General features: G+C 35.7%; 1 long non-coding RNA gene across 1 annotated transcript; it reads right to left on the bottom strand.

The window, feature by feature from the left end:
- Positions 1 to 15,811: 15,811 nt before the first annotated feature.
- Positions 15,812 to 16,200, bottom strand: LOC145736250 (uncharacterized). The gene is made up of 2 exons (XR_014179855.1): positions 15,975 to 16,200; positions 15,812 to 15,893 (listed from the first exon to the last, which is right to left on the bottom strand). It is a non-coding gene; the product is annotated as an uncharacterized LOC145736250 (long non-coding RNA).
- Between the last annotated feature and the right edge of the window lie 209 nt (positions 16,201 to 16,409).

Raw genomic sequence — 16,409 nt, 5'->3', positions numbered from 1 at the left:
AGCATTTGAAACACTAAAACAAAAATTGATTAGTAAACCAGTTTTGGCACATTTTCAACCAAATAAAGGATGCGAATTAAGGGTAGATGCGTGTAAAGATGGAATCGGAGCAATATTATTGCAGGAAGATCATGAAAATGCGTTACATCCAATAGCATATGCAAGTAGAAGCCTCAGTAAAGCTGAAAAAAATTATTCGATAACAGAACTTGAAGGGTTAGCAGCTATATGGGCGCTATCCTATTTTAGACATTTTATTTATGGAAAACCTATAAAAATAGTGACTGATCATCATGCGCTATGTTGGTTAAAAACCTTGAAAGAGACTACTGGACGTTTAGCGCGTTGGGCGTTAAAGTTATCAGAATTTGACTACACAGTACATCATAAATCAGGAATTGCTCACAGAGATGCAGACTGCGTAAGCAGATATCCTGTTTTGCCAGCAAATACGAAAGTACAAGAAATTGACGAAATACCAACCTTTCTATTGGATATGCGTAACATTGCAGAATTACAAGCAAAAGATAAAAACATTTTGGAGATAATTCAGGCTATAAAACATCCTGAAGAAGCTACAATTGGTATACGCAAGCAAGCGAAAAATTTTAGGCTTGAATCAGAAGTTTTGTACCGTATAAACCCACATGGAGTGGGCCGGACTAAACTTTTAGTGATACCGCAACAGTTAATAGGGGAAATTTTGTACTCCCACCACTCAGAACCGCTGAGTGGCCATTTGGGATTGTCAAAGACCCTAGCGAAAATAAAACAAAGATACTATTTGCAAGGGTTGCAAAAGGACGTGGAACGTTTTGTAAAAGGATGCCCGGATTGTCAGGCCAGGAAAGGCCAACAAAATCAAGAGCCTATCGGTCTGTTACATCCTATTCCAGTTGGCACCCCATTTGAAAAAGTTGGAATAGATTTGTTAGGTCCGTTTCGCAGAAGTAGCAGCGGCAAAACCATGATAGTGGTAGCGACAGATTACGCCACAAGGTGGGCGGAGACTGACGCATTACCGAGCGGCAAAGCCGGACCTGTAGCGAAATTTATACTGGAGAGAATTATTACAAAACACGGTGCACCCAAGGAATTGTTAAGCGATAGAGGGAAAGTTTTTCAATCAGAATTGGTTACGGAATTGCTAAAAAAGATGGGGACAACCAGTCAGTTTACTACTGCATATCATCCCGCAACTAATGGCTTAACAGAAAGATTTAATAAAACTTTAGCCAATATATTATCTATGTATACTAATACTGATCAATCAAATTGGGATGAATATCTTCCACATGTGACTTTTGCGTATAATTCTGCGAAACAGGATAGCACTAAATTTTCACCATTCATGCTGGTGTACGGTCGTGAACCTATTTTACCAACGGAAGCAAACTTATTGCCACCCTTGGAAAGTAGTAATAGCGACCAAATTAGAGACATTGGTTTAGCAGTCAGAAATTTGGCAGTTGAGAATATAAAACGGCGTCAAGACATAGATAAATTACGTTATGATTGCAAACACCGCCATGTTGAATTTGAAGTGGGGGACCAAGTAAAAGTTTTCACCCCTATTAGGAAAGTAGGAAAAAGTGAAAAATTACTGCTTAGATGGTTTGGTCCTTATTACATAAATCGAAAAATGTCTGATGTGGACTATGAAATACGAAAGGGCATTTCGCAAAAATCCAAAACTGAAGTAGTCCATGTAAGCAGAATTTTACATTACCATGACCCATGGACACCAGAAGGAATCCCGCAACTAAAATAATACAAGCATTTGGGTTAATATTTATTTATTTTGTTTTTTTTTATTCTAAAAAAAATAAAAGTTAACCGTTTTGGCATTACTGCCAATGGCTTCAACAGCCAAACGCGGCGCCACCACTGGTGAGGCGTCTTCCTCCTCTATTTTGTCTTCTGGGGAGTTTTGACCTCCAGGAGGAGCCTCCACCTCACCTGCCACTTGAGGGGGAGCCTCCACCTCGCTGGTCGCAGAAGCCTCAGCTTCAACTCCAGGCCCCAGTTTGAGGCTGGCCGCACCCACGGTCCGTCGGGCCCGCTGGGCAGCCAATAGGGCCATCAGACGGGCACCGCGGCCCCGGCCCTTTTCAATATCTTCTCCTCCATTTCCAGGTTCCATCTGAAAGGGAAAATATTGTTAACATTGGATAGCGAAACAAAGTGAATTTTTCTTTGGAAGGAAAACTATATGGAAATAATGAATAAAAAGGAAAAAAAAACACTTATACTTACTTTCAAATATGACACGACAAAAATGCACTACAAAACTCTCGTATGGGTCAGAGGACGAACTGTGGAGAATGTGATAAGAAAACCGTATAAATACAATTCAGATCCCTCTCCACCGGAAAGCCAGGATGCTGAAATTAGCAAATTACTTCCAGACAATGAACTTGTCAAATATTAAGGTTATCAGAGAAATGTTTTCCCAACAGGTAAATGGTGCACCATGCTTAAACCCATGGGATTCGCTGATTTGGTCAGTTCGGAATAATATCTTAATGAGACCAGACATTGTTCAGTGCAGACCGATTAATGCATAAAATGCAAAAATGCAATTAAGCATAATGTTTAAACAAAGTAACAATTATAATGTACGGCTCCACATATTGAGCTGTGTACCTATTTTTACAGGGCCCAAGGATTTTATTCTGTTATCTGCGTCTGAATTTTTATTGCGCAAATTCTTAAAATTCAAGAACAGATATCAGTTTAATTTTCCCTATAAGATAAAAAATGGTTACATGTAATGGAAATAAAAACATTGAATATTGTTATTGTAATGTAGGTACCTACAAACGAATAAAGATAAATAATGATGTTGTCGGTGTAATAATCACCTTGACCATATAGTTGTTTATGCATTTGGTGAAGAAAGCAACTAATTCGCGAGCGATAAGACAAATTTGATTCATCGCTACGCGCAGTTATGAATAATGACTAATTACTAGATTGGTTTAAATAAACCCGAATGGGACAACAATTTACAGTGTCATTTTAGAAATCGGTCGTGAAATAACACTTGGGTAAAGTTAACCTATAAGTTTCGCGAAAGTGCCAAAAATGGAATGGATTGTGAATTTCTTGTTTTATATTAGGTGTGTTACCGAAATAAAACCAAACTGTATTTATACAAATTGGCACTGTACGACTTGTGGGAACTGCAAGGAGAGTTTGATCGAGTGGTACCAATACAATTATTGGGGATTACAAAATCTCTACTTGGCCTGTGGACTCAAATCATTCATACGGAGTATACCATACTTCTACTTGGCGAGAAAGTACGTCAAGGGGGTACTCCGTTTTCGACATGTGATTGTGCAATTTGCATATCACCCCAACAACCTCAATATCGACCTGAGGATTTTTGGCGAGCATGGGAAAATGTATTTGTGCAAGGATGTCCTTGTGCTACATGTGTGTACGGGAGAACTCAATTTTTGAGTCAACCAGGTCATCCGCCATATCCGCATGCTTATGTAAATGATATGACATATCAGTTTCGGGTACCAGTAGTGCCCCAAACACAAGAAAGGGATGAAACATCAGAAATCAGTTCTGCTGGCACATCTTCTGGAGGTGCATTTGGACCTCCTGAATCACACGCAAGTCAGGTCGACCGCAATCCGGCACTATGCCCCAATCCGGAAAACCTGGCGCAGGTGCAAGAAGGGGGGCCCATTAATCAGCAACAAACTGAAGGAGTTCTTAGACACGCGGTAACACAGCCGTTTATCGCGCAATTAGAACCGTTTGACGACATGGGGCCATGTGCTACTTATCAGCAGCTATGAGGTCTACAATTTAATTTATATTACCTTATTATTGTTTTGTATTTTAATGGCTATATACAGGGTAATTCAAATTCGACCCTCACCATTGGGATCTAAGAAACCATAAGAGATACGAGAAAGTTTAAATTGGGGCAAAGTTGCGCAACTTTAAGCTCAACCAAATGCTGTTTTAAAAATTTTGATTTTCCCAGTACTTCCGTAGATATCCGAAAAAAACTGAAAATTTGATTTTTTGTTTTTATTTATTTCTAACCTTATTTGAAGAGATATCCCAAAACTAAAAACATCTTTTCATTGCCACTTTTTCCTAGCTATTCGATGATGGATTCAAATTTGCCACACGACGTTTCGTTTTTTGTCAGTCATCATCAACTTTCTTTTTTCTTATGGGCGCCATATTGGATTTTTAGCCCACCAAATAGTACGTTTTATTCTGATTTTAGTGATGTATAATAACTTATGATTTGCTTCATAAATAACAAAATTATTCAATAAAAACTAATTTTACCTTAGTTAGCTTTGAGTTAATGAGACGTTTTATGAAGATTACTTGGTAGTACTTGTCACACGGAATTGGCCTGAACATACTTAGTCATAAAGGTGTACACGTGACTTAAACCGTTTTATTCACTCGAAGAGCTTAGGCCACTCGCTACGCTTGTGGACCTAGTTGTTCTTTTCGTGAATAAAAAATGGTTTAAGTCACTTGCTGTATAAATTACTATTAAATCACTTTGAATGACATTCGCCTATTTACAGATGTAAACAAACAAACATCAATGTCACATCTACGGGGCGCCGTGCAAATTTAATAGAACTGTCATTTTAGTTTTTTTGTAATATAAGAAGTCGAAATTTAATAAAATACTGTATAAAACACGTTAGTTAAACCGGATTATTCACTCGAATAAATATGAATGAATAAATAATGGTTTAAGTCACTTACTGTATAAATAACTATAAACTTGCATTTAACATTATAAAAAATTGAAATTTGACAAAAAATAAAGTTCCTAAAATAAACATAAATGAACTGTTTAAGTTAGAGATAATGCTAACAAATCTCTTCTTCCGATTAACCTAAATAGTTCAGCAATGCTTGAATAATAATAACATTTTGTGCGGGGGTTTATTATCTAGATACATTTTTAACTATGATTGACTTGCTCTAATGTTCGTCCGAATTATCGTGTTTGACAAGTACTGTCAAATAATGACATTTTAGAAAACGGCCCATTAACTCAAAGCCAATAACTAAAATAAAAATAGTTTTTATTGAATTATTTTGTCATTTATCAAGCAAATCATAAGTTATTATACATCACTAAAATCAGAATAAAACGTACTATTTGGTGGGCTAAAAATCCAATATGGCGCCCATAAGAAAAAAGAAAGTTGATGATGACTGACCAAAAACGAAACGTCGTGTGGCAAATTTGAATCCATCATCGAATAGCTAGGAAAAAGTGACAATGAAAAGATGCTTTTAGTTTTGGGATATCTCTTCAAATAAGGTTAGAAATAAATAAAAACAAAAAGTCAAATTTTCAGTTTTTTTCGGATATCTTCGGAAGTACTCGGAAAATCCAAATTTTTAAAACAGCATTTGGTTGAGCTTTAAATTGCGCAACTTTGCCCCAATTTAAACTTTCTCGTATCTCTTATGGTTTCTGAGATCCCAATGGTGAGGGTCGAATTTGAATTACCCTGTATATACATGTTAGCAATCATATCAAGGTGGCGAGCCCACCGTGAGAACTTCACACGGGCTCGTGGTACTTGAGGGCGTCTTTTATCAACCACTCTTGGATGGCGACATATTTATTGGTGTAAAAGGACGTCTTTGGGAATTTGCTACGCTAAGTTATTTTAAGTGTCCTTAGAATTATTATTGTAACAGATAAGAGATAGGAGTATGTAATATGATACTTGTGAGACGGGTGCTCTTAGGGTGTTTAGTTAAGGGATTGAAGAAAAGTGGAGAGCATTCTGATATTCACCAGCGGAGAGAGTGGTATATTGGAATAAGAATCATTAAATTGGTTTAGTACGGGGAAATTTGTTTTTATTCTTCCCTCAATTCTTACATCAGAAGTGGGATAGAACAACTACACCCTCCAGCTAACTACATTAAGTGATACTGTGCTTTAAACCATGGAGGAATTTGTGCAATTGTTTGCCAATTCGGTGAAATCTCTTCAAGAGCAAAACAATAAAAGTGTCGTGTCCACGCCTGTGTCAATTCCTAATTTTGATCCCCATTCGGATGATTGTGATGTGAATACGTGGTGCATCGAAATGTATGGAACGCCGTTTTGCTCTTTAATGTAACGCAGAAATAATGTATTGTTCAAACAATAGAAATTTCGGCAATACATTTTAAAACGTTGGTTTGAAAATAAATGTCAATTCCTGCGTTAGTTTAAAAATCATGTACATATTTAATACCACCAAATAAAAACAATGCTTAATTTTAGCGTTTGTTGAATTAAAACGTTACTTTCACTTTCCCCTCAGACAAACGACTGTAAAAAATCATGGTAATTTAACGATCCTTTAATTATTACGTTAGTTTAAATATTTCAACCACAGCTTAAAATGAAACAATTGTAAAAATTCAGTCAATTTTTGCGTTCGATGATTTTAAACATTCGTTTAAAAAATACAAACGATGTTCAAAATAAACAATTGCAATAAATCCAGGAATTAAAACGTTGGTCGAATTAATACAATACATTTAACTACGAGTACCACATTTTTACGTTCGTTCGCGCAATCTATTGTAAAAAATACGTGCTGCTGCATGTTGCATGTGGCCGAGTTTGGAAGTAGAAATAGTAGGAATCTGTACGATAGGCGTTCAAGAGTTGAGGTTGCTTTAATAGAGATGTTATGTGGTCCCGATATCGACCGGATGATCGATTCTTTTAATGCGTACTGCGTACACTACGATATTATACGAGGTTTCTAACCAGTCTGGAATATTGCAAATGTTTTGAAAAGTACTGATTTAATTTATATTATATTTATATTTATATCGTTATAATATACGATTTTATAACTTTAATTGAGGGAACGATATAAAACAAAATTCTAACAAGTAGTACCTATGTACCTAACTCCCTACTTAATTATTTTTCCGTTGACCGTATATTAACAGTTTTTTTAATGGACAATAACGGAAGCAAAATTGTTCATTAATGAGTCCCATTAATGCATGATTTTTCAATTGTTTTACTTTAATGTATTTTCTTTAATGATACGCTCGTAGAAGTTCTATGTTTTTTTAACTGTATTAAACAGACAGAAAGAGGCGTACTTTAATTACCGTTAGGTTAGTTCTCCATCCGCCATTTCCGACAAAGCTAACTGTGAATGTCAGTTATCATACATGTTTTGTTGTCATTGTCAGTGGCGTGTATACAACTGACAATTAGTAGGTAAATATTAAATAACTTTTTAGGATTACAAACATTTATTATAGGTACAGGGTGCGGAATAACACACAGTCTTCTCCACTATAAATTTATTAACCCACCAGTTAATGGGGGCGCGCTCGACTAGTTTCGGGCATAGACATGCCCATCATCAGGAGCTAAAAGAATTAAAACGCTCTACGCTTTACGCTAACAAAGGTGAACTCAAAAATGTGGACAATGGCGAAGGATATATCTTAAAAGCTGCTTAACACATTAGACGCTGTCTTTCTATACAGGGATAGACAGCGAGACCCATTAGTAGCAAAGAGTTAACTTAACATTAATGGAAGGCAACTAAACTGTAAAATGGTTGAAAAAGAATTTGAAATATAAAATTAAAGTATAAAAAAGTTTCATTACCTTATCATGGAGAAAAAACACTTAACTACACTTAGTAACTATTAAATGCTACATAACAAATTTGTTATTAAATTTATAGTGGAGAAGACTGTGTGTTATTCCGCACCCTGTATTCTTACACCTCCACTGCGAGACAATGGACTTCTACTTCAAACTATTTATTATAGGTACCTATACTACAGTCGGCGAAAATTGTTGTAACCAACTCTTATATTAATAAGCGATTAAAAATCTCAATTATTAACGCGTTTACTATCGTTTACGCGTTAAAACCTTTTGATTATTAATCGCATTCATTAATACACTCGTTGGTTAAATAACTATAAAAACTCTAACTTCAACGCATTCTGATGGGCTACATGTGATAGCCCATACGTTTTCCTAAGAAAAGTTTATGTGGATTTCTTTTTATTTTGCATAGTTTTCGTGCAAAAAGTTTCTCTTTTTTGTACTAGTGCAACAAAGTCTTTTTTGAACTACAAAATTGCACGTCTAATAGGTACCTGCAGGTAGGAGAAATTCCTGTCAAGTCAGACATTTCATATTTTAAAATTAACAACTAATGTACTTTTGTCATCAAATAAGTCGATTTTATAAAAAATTTTGTATGCAATACATGCAAAAAGTCCCTTTTTGCACTTACGTGTTGTTAAACTCGACCTTTGGTCTCGTCTAACAATTTTCACGTTGCGTTCAAAAAAATGTACTTTTTGCACTTGTTGCATAAATAACTATTTTATAACGACACACCGCAAACAAGTAACCTGAAATACTTTTTTTAAGATTTCTCAAAATCGTTGGTCTGTCCTTTTCTTTAAATAAGAGAAAACTTACGTCAACTGTGCAATGTGATTTTTGTTTTTAAAAACAAAAAGTTTCGGCTGATCAAAACGTTTTCAAAGTCATTAAAACGCACAAGCGGTTTTGGAAATACATATCATTATCAATAACGATTTTAAAATTCCTTTGGGCATACCTATACTGAACAACCCGAAAGACCAATAAAATAATAAAGAAATTAAGAAGAAATCTTAATAACCTAACTTCTTCGTTTTCGTTTCGCGCCAACTTCCCTGAGTTGTTCCTCACTTAAGTTTGAATATTTGTCTCTAAACCTTATGCCTTCCTTGTAACAGTTACGGTAAACAACTGTTTTAGAACAACATAATAGTTTTGATATTTTTGATGCAGAAAAACCTTCATTTACTAAAAAAGCTAATTGTTCTCTAGGAATAACAACAGCTGGACGACCTTTTCCTACAACAATAATTGCATAAATACCTTCTAAATCCTTTAAAAGTGCTAAGTACTTGTACTAATATATACTAATATATCAGTAGACACATTAGATGATGAACCATATTTTGTGATTTTTGATTTTTGTATGGTTATGTTATGATTTTGACTGCTTGAAGTTGGTTATATCCAGTAACTTCCAATTTGCTATTTATTGCATTTCTTCTCTTTCTCTTCTTAATAGGCATTTTCAGTTTTTTTGTCTGTAATGTAGTTAATAGTTGTGTTCCTTCTAAAGCCGATTACACGTTATAAAAACAAATATGGTTTCCATAGGTATATAATGTGCTATAGAAAAAATATTAACATTGAAACATCAATATCTCAAAAACCGTTGCTAAATTATGTTTTGCGAGAAATTCAAAGACTTATAATATACGGGGCCAGAAAAAAATCAAGTGTGACATCATTACTATTACGTTGATCCCCTTGTATATACCGATTCTACATCAAAATGCGCAACAAAAAATAATAATAAACAGCGTATTCGAGCACATTTTGAAAAATTATACCTTGATTTTTAAACGTTTGTGATACCTATCTATAAACAAGCGTAGTGCACTCAGTGCGGCAGTACGCATGCAAACAATCGATCATCCGGTCGATATCGAGACCAGACACATCTCTATTAACACGACCTCACTTTCTCGTTAGACGCATATAGTAGTTTTCTACTATTTCTACTTCCAAACTCGGCCACATGCAACATGCAGCAGCACGTATTTTTTACAATAGATTGCGCGAACGAACGTAAAAATGTGGTACTCGTAGTTAAATGTATTGTATTAATTCAACCAACGTTTTAATTCCTGGATTTATTGCAATTGTTTATTTTGAACATCGTTTGTATTTTTTAAACGAATGTTTAAAATCATCGAATGCAAAAATTGACTAAATTTTTACAATTTTTTCATTTTAAGCTGTGGTTGAAATATTTAAAGTAACGTAATAATTAAAGGATCGTTAAATTACCATGATTTTTTACACTCGTTTGTCTGAGGGGAAAGTGAAAGTAACGTTTTAATTCAACAAACGTGGTGGTATTAAATATGTACATGATTTTTAAACTAACGCAGGAATTGGCATTTATTTTCAAACCAACGTTTTAAATTGTATCGCCAAATTTTCTATTGTCTGAACAATACTTTAATTTTTGCATTCACTTTAAGAGTAAAACGGCGTAATGTGTGTAACTTAAAAGCAATGTTTTAAATGACTAGAATTATTACAATAGTTATTTCGGACTTGGTTGATTAAAACGATTGTTTAAAAGAATGGTTCATCTAGTAGAAAATTTCCATAAGCCGTTGTACTCTTTAATGTCTTTCACGCAATCTAACGCCAAATTATGTATTGAAATAATCATGTAACGTAGAAAATAGTGTGGTTTAAAACTATTGATCATTCGAACGATACTTTACGCTTCGACTCATTAAAGAGTAAAACGGCGTTCCATAGAAATGGATAAACTCGGGAATATTTTCGGTTGGTCGGAATACGAATTAGTGGTGAGAAGTGCTTCCGGATTGAAAGGTGACGCAGCTGATTGGTTTGCGAGTTGGCAGCCCCCCAACAAGTCCTGGACCGTTTTCAAAGAGGAGTTATGGAGTTATGCAGCATATATCCAGCAAAACGGAACTTGAATGACAAATTGCGAAAAGCTAGCCTCTACAACAGCGACCAAGCGGACTCTTACTGTGAGTATGCCAGAAAAAAATGTCATTAATTAAAGCTTTACCGTTTGACACGTCTGATGAGCACATTCGTGAAATTGTTATCGGTGACATTACTGACGTCCAAGTAAAAACTGCCGCTTTTAATAGTAAATTTGACAGTATTGGGGAACTCATATCTCTTTTGGGAAATTACAAAAAACCCAAGCTAAACGATGTCAGTAAACTCAAACGAAGCAACCCATTTAATTCTAAAATTGAACCTAAATTCAGGCAGAACCTTTGCTATAAGTGTAACGAACCTGGGCATATTAGTCGCCATTGTACGAAACGACAAAAGATCGGTCATTCTGATGATTTGAGTAATCGTAATTTTGATAAAAGTCAAAACAGGCCTTCTTGTACTTACTGCCGTAAACTCGGACATCAAATTAATGACTGTTACCAATTAAAGCAAGACCGCCCTTCCACTTCGCGACAGGTAAATTGTTTTTCAATTGAACTAGACAGTGATTTTTGTACTACGTACAAAATTCAAGATGTCTCAGTAAATTGCTTAATTGACACGGGAGCCGAATGTAGTTTGATTACCGAAACCATTGTCAAACAACTAGACTGTCATTTAGAAGCCGCCTTTCTAACTTTAAATGGTATTGGAGGGACCACGGTATTCGCAAACAATAAAACGACTTTAAATGTCGAGAAAGACGGTACCGCTTTTGAAATTGAATTTTTTGTTGTGGACAAATTGGTTATAAAACCGGATTGTATCTTGGGACGCGATTTACTAAAACACAACGGGATTCAAATCCATGCTGACAATAGTGGAACGCGTGTGTTCCTAGAAAATGACCTGCTGCCAATGTCTAAAGCAGTAAATCTCATTTCTGTATCACCGGACATTGTAAACACACCCTTAAAAGGTCAAGAGCTAAGTGATTTATTGCGTCTCCTTAAAGGGTACGAACAAAACCTTCTTGGTACCTTCGTTTCACCAATAACAACTGCAGAACTGGAAATAAAATTGAAAGAAGATAAAATAATTAATCACCGACCCTATCGAATGGCTCATTCGAAACGCGAAAAAGTCAAGTTGATTATCAAGGACCTATTGGAAAACAAAATTATTCGTGAAAGTACTTCTCCCTATGCTATGCTTATGCTGTTCTGGTCCATAAGAAGGCTGGTAGCACGCGAATGTGTCGCGATTTTCGCGCACTTAATAAAATTACTATTAAAGACCGTTTTCCGTTGCCTAGGATTGATGATCAGCTAGACCGCTTAGGGAAGCATAAATATTTTACTACTCTAGACATGACGTCGGGGTTTCATCAGATTCCGATAGCCCACTCCTCCATAGAAAAAACTGCGTTTGTTACACCCGATGGGCATTACGAATATCTGCGAATGCCTTTTCGTCTTTCAAATGCACCGGCCGTTTTCCAGCGGGCAATTTGCAAAGCTTTAGGGGATTTAAAAGATAAGGATGCTATGGTCTATTTAGACGACATTTTAATTCCATCTTTGTCAATTACAGAAGGTTTAGATAAATTAAATAGAGTATCAAGTTGTCTCACAACCGCGGGATTTTCTCTAAATATTGCCAAATGTCACTTTTTTGAAAAACAAATAGGATATTTATGTTAGGAAATTTTCGAACGCGGTATTAGACCGGGGACAAACAAGGTAGAGGCATTACTAAAATCACCAAAAAATTAATTTGTGATCGAGGTACTAATTTTACAGATAAAATGGTAAAGGGGGTACTCTTAGAATTGGGTATCCAACAACACTTAGTTACTAAAAGCGCCCCTCGAGGGAACGGTCAGGTAGAACGGTATGTCGGGACAGTCATTAATTTACTGAGGACAGAAATCGAAAATAAGTCAGAATGGCCGAACAAAATTCATAAACTGTAAACCTCACTCAATACAAGCGTTCAAAAATCAACTGGGTTTTTGCCCGTTTATTTGTTGACTGGGGTCGAAAGTAATAGTCCCGATATCAAGTCGTTAACAGAGTCGCTTGCGTTAAAACTACTTCCGACACATTTATTAAATGACAGAAATCTGGCATATGATCGTATGAAGCGACAGGCAGAGTTGGCCAAAAATCTTTTTGATAAAAAAAAGGAGGTCCAATAAGCAATTTGCGATAGGTGACTGTTTCTATCGTCCATCGGGCAATAGCCACTTGTCGAAATTGGACGGCAAGGGTCTTTTGAAATCATACAGATCCTTCCGAATGAAAAATTCGAATAGAAAATAGAATTCAAAGTATAAAAAGCACTTTAGCTTGCGACAGTACAGTTTTATTGTGTTGAAAGCATAACGCTTTGCACTTGGTACAGTTTTATTGTGTTGAAAGCATAACGCTTTGCACTTGGTACCGTTTTATTGTGTTGAAAGCATAACGCTTTGCACATTGGTACCGTTTTATTGTGTTGAAAGCATAACGCTTTGCACTTGGTACCGTTTTATTGTGTTGAAAGCATAACGCTTTGCACATTGGTACCGTTTTATTGTGTTGAAAGCATAACGCTTTGCACTTGGTACCGTTTTATTGTGTTGAAAGCATAACGCTTTGCACTTGGTACAGTTTTATTGTGTTGAAAGCATAACGCTTTGCACATTGGTACCGTTTTATTGTGTTGAAAGCATAACGCTTTGCACTTGGTACAGTTTTATTGTGTTGAAAGCATAACGCTTTGCACTTGGTACCATTTTATTGTGTTGAAAGCATAACGCTTTGCACATTGGTACCGTTTTATTGTGTTGAAAGCATAACGCTTTGCACTTGGTACAGTTTTATTGTGTTGAAAGCATAACGCTTTGCACTTGGTACCATTTTATTGTGTTGAAAGCATACGCTTTGCACATTGGTACCGTTTTATTGTGTTGAAAGCATAACGCTTTGCACTTGGTACAGTTTTATTGTGTTGAAAGCATAACGCTTTGCACTTGGTACCATTTTATTGTGTTGAAAGCATAACGCTTTGCACATTGGTACCGTTTCATTGTGTTGAAAGCATAACGCTTTGCACTTGGTACAGTTTTATTGTGTTGAAAGCATAACGCTTTGCACTTGGTACCATTTTATTGTGTTGAAAGCATAACGCTTTGCACATTGGTACCGTTTTATTGTGTTGAAAGCATAACGCTTTGCACTTGGTACAGTTTTATTGTGTTGAAAGCATAACGCTTTGCACTTGGTACCATTTTATTGTGTTGAAAGCATAACGCTTTGCACATTGGTACCGTTTTATTGTGTTGAAAGCATAACGCTTTGCACTTGGTACCGTTTTATTGTGTTGAAAGCATAACGCTTTGCACTTGGTACAGTTTTATTGTGTTGAAAGCATAACGCTTTGCACATTGGTACCGTTTTATTGTGTTGAAAGCATAACGCTTTGCACTTGGTACCGTTTTATTGTGTTGAAAGCATAACGCTTTGCACTTGGTACAGTTTTATTGTGTTGAAAGCATAACGCTTTGCACATTGGTACCGTTTTATTGTGTTGAAAGCATAACGCTTTGCACATTGGTACCGTTTTATTGTGTTGAAAGCATAACGCTTTGCACTTGGTACAGTTTTATTGTGTTGAAAGCATAACGCTTTGCACATTGGTACCGTTTTACATTTATTCGAATTTATTGTCGTTTTTTTTGTATTTGTTATTATTTGGTGAATTAACTTGTTCTGTCACATTCATTGCACCAGGCATCCCTTGTATCGATTAAATAGTTGTCGTACGATCCTGCTGGTTTTTCTGTTGTTACAGGACTTGGTAATTCGAGAGCGAATTACGTGTCAGGTTGGCCGTGTTAGCAATCATATCAAGGTGGCGAGCCCACCGTGAGAACTTCACACGGGCTCGTGGTACTTGAGGGCGTCTTTTATCGACAATTCTTGGATGGCGACATATTTATTGGTGTAAAAGGACGTCTTTGGGAATTTGCTACGCTAAGTTATTTTAAGTGTCCTTAGAATTATTATTGTAACAGATAAGAGATAGGAGTATGTAATATGATACTTGTGAGACGGGTGCTCTTAGGGTGTTTAGTTAAGGGATTGAAGAAAAGTGGAGAGCATTCTGATATTCACCAGCGGAGAGAGTGGTATATTGGAATAAGAATCATTAAATTGGTTTAGTACGGGGAAATTTGTTTTTATTCTTCCCTCAATTCTTACATACATATGTTGATACAGGCATAATATACACACGTGGATGATATATAAAAAAAATGATAATAAAAAAAAATGGAATGTATGATGTCATATTATCCCCAAATAGCGAGTATAATCAAGTCATGAAATTAATCCAATTATTTTTTAGCGCCATGAACTAATAAGGTGTGATAAAAAATGTTTCGCTGAAGAGGCGAATATTCCTGACACGACGCTCCGACAATCTTGTTGGTTGATGACGAGCTACTAACATAAAAGTTCGACGTTGTTTACATGACTAATTTTGATCACGCGGTGCATACACGGGATTCCTTGCTTTACAGCATTTGGAAAATGAATTTCACACGTTCCATTTTTTATTTTTTAATGGAAAATGGATCGTACATACTAACAAATAAATAACGGTTACAAATGATGCTAAAATTAATTTTGTTATAAGACATAATATTGTATATTAAGCCTTAAGTAGCACACACTAACCTTTTGTCTTATATTTCATGTAACACTGAGGGCTATGTAAGAAAGAGGCGAACTATGATGAGCCATTATTTTTGTTGGAACTCCCGATGGGCCTGTACGTTGATACGGAGGTCCAAGCTAGCCGAATCATCGATTCAATAATCGACCCACACCACACACATTTATGGAACAGTGATCACAATGGTGTTCAGTGATGTGAGATGCGAAGTTTGGCTCATAGGACTAAGCCTCTATTGAACTTTTCTCAGTGTTGCAATATTTTTTTTTGTTCTGCCATTGCCGGAACCGAATAGATTAAAAGTGCATGATATTGTTTATGTATAATTTCAGGAGAGGAAAGATTTTATTAGGTTTCTTGTTAGAATAAGTACTAACTTATTATTAAGAAATGATTGTAAACTTAACTGAGTACTATGAAATACTCGCATATGTAAACTTACTAACCATTAATCATAATACCTTGGTATGTACACATGTAATTTTTAAATTTATGAAAGGAAGGAAATGACAAACAGTCTTCTCCACAATACTTTATTATGACCTTAGATGGTAAGGTCTGCTCAACAAGTTTCGGTCACATAAATGACCATCTTCAGGAGCTACAAGAATAACCTACTTTACATGGTGTACCATAAGTTTAATGTTAAAAAAACGAGATGTTGAAAAACGAGAAAACGTACCCTAAATCGATCGATCAATGTGACTACTGTCTTTTTACAAGGGGAGAGACAGAGAGACCCATGTTATAACGAATTAGTGACTATAACATAGTTAAGTAGGTGAACAATGCTGTAAAATTTAACACATGTAACAATTGATTAAAGGGATTATAGGGAAATTTAATAGTTACCTCATTATGGAGAAAAAACTAACTGTAGCACATTAAATTAAAATTAAAACTTAAACTAGACCCATTTAAGGCTGGGTGAGACCCTAGGGGGAAAAAAAGATCTTAAAACTCGTGCACCATCCACTGAAGAGGCGATCAAACAGGAAACAAAATGGAGGTGTAAAAATTTTTAAAAAATTTCACATTGATAAGCCGTTAATTTGAAGGCAGAGGGGGAACCGTTAAGAGGGGGTTACAATAAAATAAAATAAAATCAATAATTTAG

The sequence above is a fragment of the Ips typographus genome, linkage group LG12 (genome assembly GCF_016097725.1).
Source record: "Ips typographus isolate SLU linkage group LG12, UJ_Ityp_2.0, whole genome shotgun sequence".
NCBI lineage: Eukaryota > Metazoa > Arthropoda > Insecta > Coleoptera > Curculionidae > Ips > Ips typographus.
Note: the sequence above shows the minus strand (reverse complement) of the source record. Positions and strands in the feature narration are given on the sequence as shown.